Source organism: Epinephelus lanceolatus, chromosome 20, assembly GCF_041903045.1.
Source record: "Epinephelus lanceolatus isolate andai-2023 chromosome 20, ASM4190304v1, whole genome shotgun sequence".
In the NCBI taxonomy this organism is placed as follows: domain Eukaryota; kingdom Metazoa; phylum Chordata; class Actinopteri; order Perciformes; family Serranidae; genus Epinephelus; species Epinephelus lanceolatus.
The window spans coordinates 3854631-3863785 of NC_135753.1; the positions used below are offsets into that span (position 1 = coordinate 3854631).

A 9155-nucleotide genomic window follows, 5' to 3' on the forward strand; every position below is an offset into this window, starting at 1 on the left:
ATTCTGCCTATCTCCAGTGTTTTTCTAAGTATCTGCCAGCTGAACCTAAGATACTGAATTGACAGCAAAAGACATTTTAGAAGAAACAAGGAGGACGAGGTCGGGAGCCGTCAGGCCCAATTCCAGGCACCGATTTCAGTCACCTCAGTCTCAGAGGCTGCAGAGGGACTCGCAGCTCCGCTCAGCTGTCTGCTGCTGCTGCGAGAGATCAAATTTCATTGGGGGCAGGGAAAAGTGCGAGGGAGTCAGCAGTCATTCAGTTTGTTGCCCTAACCAAAGTTACTGGATTATTACTTAACTATAGAGTATATACTATACTGTACTATAACTACTATTATTACTGGTTTATCCACCGTCTTTGCCCTAACGTCTTCGTGTCCTTCTGCTTCTTCTTCTTCTTGTATAACCTTGTGTGTATTGGCGGTTAATACAGCATTTCCACTGCTACGCTGACGACATCCAAATCTACATCTCCACAAAATCCATCACCCCGGCCACCCGCTCTACCCTCACCAACTGTCTCATCGGCCCAAAATCCTTCTCTACAGCAACACAAAACTTCACCCTCAGCATTGACAACACCACCCTCTCTCCCTCCCCATTCATCCGCAACCTTGGTATCATCTTCAACAATAACCTCTCATTTGAACATCACATTAGCCGCCTCGCCCAAACTGCCTTCTTTCACCTTAGAAACATTGCCCGTCTCCACCCATTGTTCTCCTTCTCTGCCGCTGAAACTCTCATCCATGCTTTCATCACCTCAAGACTGGACTACTGCAACAGCATCCTCTACAGCTCATCATCCAAAGTCCTCAACAAACTTCAGTACATCCAAAACTCTGCCGCTCACCTCCTCACCCACACCAGCTCCCGTGAACATATAACCCCTGTCCTGCAAAACCTTCACTGGCTCCCTGTCCCGTACAGAATCAATTTCAAGATCCTCCTCCTCACCCACAAAGCCCTCCACAGCCAGGCCCCCTCCTACCTCACAGACATGCTCCACCACCACACTCCCTCCCGCAACCTTTGACAAAAACCTCCTCTCACCCCCACACAGGACCAAGCACAGAACCTGGGGCGACAGAGCCTTCTCCATAGCCGCCCCCTCCCTCTGGAACACCCTCCCTATACACATCCGTGACTGTCCAAATCCATCCACCTTCAAATCACTCCTCAAAACCAACCTTTTCAAATCCGCCTTTAACCTTTAACATTAGCTTTTCATTCTCGGTTCCTCATGTGCCCTCCTTTTCTTTGTTTTGCACTATGCTTTTGCACCTTGTTGTTTTATATTGTCCTTGTCTTCTGTTTATGTCTTTGCACTTACATGTATGTACTTCTTTTCTTTGGTTTTAAATGTAAAGTGTCTTTAAGAGCTGTAAAAGCGCTGTATAAATAAAATGTATTATTATTACAGTTTTTCTCAAATGCTAAAACACAAAAGCCAATCCTCTAAACCAAATGACCAGTTGTCTAAACACATTTACTAAATCTAGCCATCATTTGCCAATATCATAAACACATTTCACATGAAGACACAATTCACAAAACACAATCCTCCGTTCTCATAAATCTAAACACATTTTTCCTTGCTAAAACACAAGTTGCAAAAGAACTCTGCTCATATTCTCAAATGAAAGCTCATGTGATGCAAAATGCTTGCCACAGTCAGCAATATTTGAACACAATGAACACACCTGGCGTCATTCATTACACACAACGACTCAAAATTGAAGACACCTGTTGCTAATGCTGTGACCACATGTATAAAAGCAAGTTCAGAGTGCACAGTTTCCAAACAAACACAATGGATGAAGGCAGAGTCAGGGGAAGACGAATCCAAGTCAGAGGAGGGAGAAGAGCTGGCCATGAAAGAAGAGGAACAGGCCAACGAGGAAGAGGAGTTCAAATCAGAGGAGGAAGAGGAGCAGGCCAACGAGGAAGAGGAGAAGGTCCAGGAGGGAGAGGAGAAGGTCCAGGAGGAAGAGCAAGACAACCTCGCACCATCATTACAGACGAGATGCGAGCAACAGTCATTGACCATGTCATTGTCCATGGCATGACAATGGCTGAAGCAGGACTAAGAGTCCGTCCAAACCTGAGTAGGTTCACCGTGGCCAACATTATCAGGGCATTCAGACAACACAACAGGTATTGTACTCTATTGCTTTCTTTGTCACAATACAGTTTTACAAGCCTGTGAAAGTAGTCTATTGGTTTCAAATCAGTTGTTATTGTAAAACATGTCAATTGACAACACATGTTTCTGTCTTTAGAGTTGAAAGAATGCCACATAGAGGTGGGAGGGCTGCCATATTTACAGCGGCACAAGAAACCCTCATTGTGGATATGGTTCGTGAGAACAACCTCATCAGACTCCGGGAGATCAGAGACAAAGTCATTGCCGATAATGTCAACTTTGAGAGCATTGATGATGTCAGCTTGGCCACAATAGACCGAGTTCTCCGGCGCCAAAAGATGCGGATGAAACAGGTCTATAGGGTTCCCTTTGAGCGCAACTCTGCGCGACACAAAGACCTACGTTACGAGTATGTGCAAGTAAGTATACATCCATGTTCACAGTACAGTTAGTGGACATACTGTGTTGCTCAGTGGCCTACATTACTTCTGGACAATACTGTGCTACCTGATTGACTGTTGTTCTGAACACCTGTGCACTTTCACATTTTCACAGAGGATATTACAGTTGGACGCGATGGCCAGACCTCATGAGTACCTCTTCCTGGATGAGGCTGGCTTCAACTTGCAGAAACGAAGGCAAAGAGGCCGTAACATCATTGGCCAAAGAGCCATCACTGAGGTTCCTGGCCAACGGGGGGGTAATATTACTCTTTGTGCGGCCATGGGTTCGGAGGGGCTTGTCCACCGGCATGCTGTCCTTGGGTCTTACAACACCCAACGTCTCCTCACCTTCCTAGAGGAGCTAAAAGACATCCTCCTGGACCGCCAACAACACCATCCTGGGCCCGCACATCCCATTTATGTGATCATTTGGGACAATGTCCGCTTCCACAGAACAAACCAAATCAGAGAGTGGTTCACCACCAACAGTAACCAGTTTTTAAACGTCTGTCTGCCACCCTACTCCCCTTTCCTGAACCCTATAGAGGAGTTCTTCTCATCGTGGAGATGGAAGGTTTATGACAGACAACCATACACTAGAGAGAACCTCCTAAGGGCAATGGAGCTGGCCTGTGTTGACATCCCAGTGGAGGCCTTCCAAGGATGGATTCGCCATTCCAGGGGGTTTTTCCCGCGGTGCCTGGCAAGAGAAAATATAGCCTGCGATGTGGATGAAGTGATGTGGCCCGATGCAGCTCAGCGACATGATGCCGCACAGTAATTGTGGTGTGAATAAAGTAAATAAAAAAACTTCACACCCTGAACATGTTTTCAAGAGTTGTTGTGTGCAATAGATTCTGTTTTTGCATTGAGTTGTGTTACAGTAGTGTAGATGCAGTATTTTCTATAGATTTATACTCTTCATATGAAACTCACAAATCTAAATGCCTAATCCTCTACAGAGATCTAAGAAGATCCGTTACTGTAAAGTTTCTAAAAAAAATATGCATTGGCAGTTATGAAACAAAGAACCTTCTCACAAATTGAGCATTGTGTTTTCAATTGTTTTGCTGTAGTGTGTAATGATGTGTATAGTGTTTACATTTTTGAAAGCTTCGAGCTGCTCTTTTGGTGTGAAAGTTTGAGTTTTGAAGTGAGAAGGTGTGGTTGTGTTTATGTAGCTTTAGAAAAGGGTGTTGTGTTTAGACATTGGGGAACATAGAGGAAACGTTTGTGAAATGTGTTTTAGCATTTGAGAAAAACTGTATTATTATCATTATCATTATTATTATTACCGCTACCTAGTGGATTGGAAGCGCATTACACTTATAATGGGCTTTTATTGGGGAAAAATAGCTCAAATGCAACCCCCAGTGGTAAAATATATAATTCGATATATTGGTGTGGTTAGATATTTGGCTTTAAATCAAACCGGTTGGAACATTTTCAAATGTTCAAACTGGCACAAGCCTAGCCGGTACCACAGAAACAATGCCAATGTAAAGTCAATTAGGATCCTTTCTCATGAATCCCTGATTCAACAATGTCACGTCAACCTCGTTTTCCTCAATGATATCTTTAACATTCCTGTATACACACAAAAACACGGAAGTGTCCTTGATAACTCAACAATATGACAAGTTAATGTCAAGGCCATAAATTATAATAGACTAAATAAACATAACCTAACTAAATTGTATATATATATATATATATATATATATATTTGGAAGTTTTTGGGGTTCGTTGCCTGGAGGCAACATTGTACCATAATGGTGCATAAGTGAAAAGGAAAGTTTTTTTTTTCTCAGTTTGAACATCAATCATTTCATAAACGTGTAAAATATTCAGTAGCTTCAACCAGCTACAATACATGCCATTTTAAATGTAAAAGCATTGTAAAAGGAACTCTCTTATAGGGTTTCTTGTCTGAATATTTAAGCATCTAAGCGCAATTCTTCAAACTTTACACAAAGTACTAACCATTTGCAATACAAGAAACTGGTGTCAAATTCCAGTGTTTGATCATCAATGCTTCATTTCAATGCATGTCCTGTCCTGTGTCTTTCCTGACATCATTTGCTCCTTCACAGCATTAACTGAGTCGATCAGAGCATCAATGGACTTTTTAAGTTCACCATAATCAACCTTGGGAGCCATCTTGACTGTGGTGTTAGCACGGCCACCAGCTGTTAGCTTGTCAGCTGGTTAGCATAGCTGGCAGCTAGTTAGCCTGTCAGCTAGCTTAGCTTCCAGTCCTCTCTCAGCTGTTATCACAGCCAGCTGTTAGCTCACCGACCAGTTAGCCAGTCAAGCTGCTCCAGTCTTTCTCAAACAAATCAGAGTTTTAAGCCTGTCAGAGTCAACTGAAGGGTTCCAACACTAACTCTGTGGCTTTCTTCCAAACTCGTTAAATAAATGTTTCAAATGCTAGAAAACTAGCATGATAGTGTGCCGGTGGTCAGAAGACAATGAACACATCTCAATCTTTAAAGTCATTCTGGCATCAAACTGAGCACATTTATGAGCTTGAGCCTCAGTGAATCGACTGTATGTGTTAAATAGAGGTTGTGAATTTGATGAAATTGTTCTCTCGTTAATCCTGTTGGAAACTCTGAAATGAAACACTCTGAAATTGAATCAAACTGAAAGACAAAAGCTCCGACATAGAGAATGCAGAGGTTTAGTGTTGCATGCACCCACACTGAACAGTACATACTGTAACATGCATACAGTGTAAACACATGCTGACACACGTGATAACTGCACGAGTTAATTTCCTCATCCCAAAAGAGTGACTCGTAGCAACATGCCACTACTGTAAAACACCAATCACAAAAAGCTTTACCAAGGCTTGTAAAATAGACATAAGAGCCTAAATTTTGGCACAAATTTAGCGGAGCTGATAGAGAGGTGACTTGAAATGTATTCCCCTATGCCATCTTTTTTCACAACATTTTCGGGGGTTTTGCCAGTTTAAATCAGCTGGTCTGTTTGTTTTGGAGATGAAGAGAACTCTATGGATAAGTCAGCTCCCAGTAAAAACTCCTGAATAATGACACTCAAAGAATTCTAACCAGGAGAAGTTTCAGCTGGTTGCAATCTGTAGTCCTCACCACTAGATGCCACTAAATATCTTTCCTAAAAATAATGCATAGAGTCAAACAGCAGTACTCTAACCTGATCTCACAAAAATACGTGAAATGACCACAACCTCTTAACACCACATTCCGTGGTGGCAGCACGTAATGGGTTGAAATTACGTGCCGGTACCACGGAAATAATGCCAATGTAAAGTCAATTAGGATCCTTTTTGGTGGTGGACACACAAATTCCCTGATTCAACAACGTCCTGTATACACACAAAAACATGAAAGTGTTCTTGATATTAAAACAGCAAATATATTCCTCATTAGTCACACTTCTACTGTTATTATACACATATGATTATTGTCACATATAGTCGCCCAGTGGCAAATAGCTGCCGGGCACCTAATAGCTGCCGGGGGTTTGACCCCATGATAACAGCAGCAGCAGGAGGCATCTGGCAGGACCACAGCAGCTCTTGTAGGCTGAAATCAAGACAATCACATTAACCAGTGCGCAGTCATCAGACTTGACAATTATATATTGAGATAACGAGATAATTAATTCGTTATCACAAGAAAACAATCTCTGTTATGTCGGCCGTTCTCGGCTTCCGTAGATAACATAGAAGAGGTAGCCAATAGTTCTAATAAATTCTTTGTCAGTGTTGGACCTGATCTCGCAGGAAAAATCCCTGTTCCAGGGACAACTGGCATAAATATGGAGGGATTGTTGGAGAGAAATCCCAGTTCAATGATTTTAAAAGCAGTGGATGAAGAAGAAATTTTGGATATTGTAAATAAATGTAAGTACAAACAGTCCACTGACTTTAATGATATTGATATGACTCTAGTGAAAAAGGTCATTACTGGGATTTCAAAACCATCAACACATATAGGTAATTTATCCTTTCGAACTGGTTCATTTCCAGATGAAATGAAAATAGCTAAAGACATACTTTTGTTTAAAACTGATGATTAAAATCAATTGCAGGAGGTCATTACAAAAGAAATTATTAAACTAAAACTTTGGTTTGACTGTAACAAACTATCATTAACTTTGTCCAAGACAGAGATAATGGCCGCGTTTCCCAGATTGCTCTTAGTGCTAAGAGAAAGAACGAATTTCATTCTGCAGGGAAACGTGTGTCCTTACTGTGCATATGACAATAAACACTTGAATCTTGAATCTATATGTTTTATGAAGACCCTATGTGCGCTCAACGCTCTGGCACAAGTTACGCACCGAAATCTGGCGGAATAAAAATGATAATAAAAAGAAAAATAAGTATGAGGAATAAGAAGTGTGTTCCTGTATGTGCTGTGCACATCAGGCACACAAATAAAATGAATCATCATGACTATCATTTATCATAATTTGTCTGCACATATCCCACATCTGCATGCCATATGAGATAGTTTACTGCATCCAAAAAATGCATCAGCGCACAACAGAAACACATCCACCATCCAAACCTGCGACATTCAGATATCAGGCAACTGACAGGTGTAATTGAGCTCAGCTGGAACCTCATCAAGGGACGCTCCACCCGCTACTCTACATAAAGGCGTTGCCACATCACACGTGTGAGATACCATGGCTGCTTTACAGCATATTCTCGCTGCTAACCAACAGCGTCACTGTGTGCGAAGCCTAACTGTGTATGTAAATACATTTGTGCGTCAGCACTTCAGCCCACTCGACGTGCTGTCAGACCGGGCTGTCCAAATAAAGTACAGGCTGCCCCATGCTGAGATACAACGCCTCATCAACTAGTATCTCCACACATCCGGAGGGCAACCTGGTGCAATTACGCCCTTAGCTCTGAGGTGCAGTGCCTGGCTGCGCTACGTTTTTACGCAGTGGGGAGCCTCCTAGAGGTGGTGGGAGACGACACCGGCCTCAGCAAGGCGTCTGTGTTTTTTGTTTAAATATAATACATTTCCTCATGATTCTCTTACCAAGACTACTTCTTATTTAGTTGTAGTCTTGTTTTCATCATGAAAATAGGTCATTAATAACAAATATTTATTGTCTTAGTTTTTCATTAGAATTATTAGAACACACATACACACGAGCAGCAGGGAATTAGTGCGTTAGGTAGCAGCGCTGTGTGTGACTTATGCGCTGATTAAGTGGTGGGTGATCGATTTGCCTGATATTGATTGATTTAGTTTCAGCACCGCGGTAGTGGCCAGCTCCTGTTAAGAGCTTCTTAAAGAGCGATCTTAAGAGCGACCCTAAGAAGGACATTAAGAATGCATCTGGGAAACACTGGTATCTTAGCGACCCTTCTTACCAAAGACGTTCTTAACTGTGCTCTTAAATCTTAAGATCGCTCTTAACTGGGAAACACGGCTAATGCTGTTTGGAAATTGTAAAAGGGACACACGGGCGTGGAAATCTAAAGAGTTTCTGAAATAAAATTTCTTGGAGTTATGATTGATGATAAAAATTAATTGGAAATCACACATAAAACATGTACTGATTAAGTTGTCAAGGAGCATTTCAGTGATAAACAAAGCAAAGCAGATTCTGGATTACAAATCACAACACATTCTCTACTGTTCACTAGTTTTACCATATTTAAATTACTGCGTGGAAGTCTGGGAAAATAATTACAAATGCTCATTATATTCATTAACTACCCTTCAGAAAAGAGCCGTACGCATCATTCACAAGGTTGGGTATCTGGACCATACTCATTTTCTTTTCTTACAGTCAAAAATATTCAAATTTACTGATATTGTACAGTATCAAACTGCACAAATAATGTATAAAGCTAATAATAATAAACTACCAGAAAACATTCAGAAATTATTTAACGTGCTAGAGGGAAATTTTAATTTAAGGGGAGAATTTCATTTTAAAAGGCTTAAAGTTCGAACAACTATGAAAGGTTTTTGTATTTCAAATTGTGGAGTAAAAATATGGAACAGTCTGAATGTGGAGTTAAAGCAATGTCCAAACACAAATCAGTTTAAAACAAAGTATAGACATATGGTTTTCCAGAGGTACAAAGTTGAACTGGGGGTTTTATATCTACCACTTGTTTACATGAGTTAAGCTAGTCAGCAAATGGAACTGTGGTGGTAGTAATGGTGCAATGTGGATAATGTGCTGGAATATGTCACAATAGAAATCCTAATGGAAAAAAATAAAAATATCATGGTGTGTTGCATATATAGAATGCCGAGCTCCAATATAGATATATTTAAGGAATGGATAGAAGAAAATTTCACAAATGCAAATCAAAAAGTTATGTATATCTGTGGGGACACCAACATTGATCTTCTAAATCCAAATAAACACAAAATGACTGAAGAGTTTATCAATACCTTGTACAGTCTCAGCCTATATCCCAAAATCACCAGACCCACCCCAATTACTGCTCAAGGTGCAACACTAATTGACAACATATTCACAAATGTAATAACTAACAATTCTGTGAGCGGGTTATTAATAAACGACATCAGTGA

At 41.0% G+C, this 9155-nt stretch overlaps 1 pseudogene; it reads left to right on the forward strand.

Annotated features, from left to right (window-relative positions):
- The first annotated feature begins 1897 nt into the window (after positions 1-1897).
- LOC144458941 (uncharacterized) lies at positions 1898-3230 on the forward strand (annotated as a pseudogene).
- The last annotated feature ends 5925 nt before the right edge of the window (positions 3231-9155 follow it).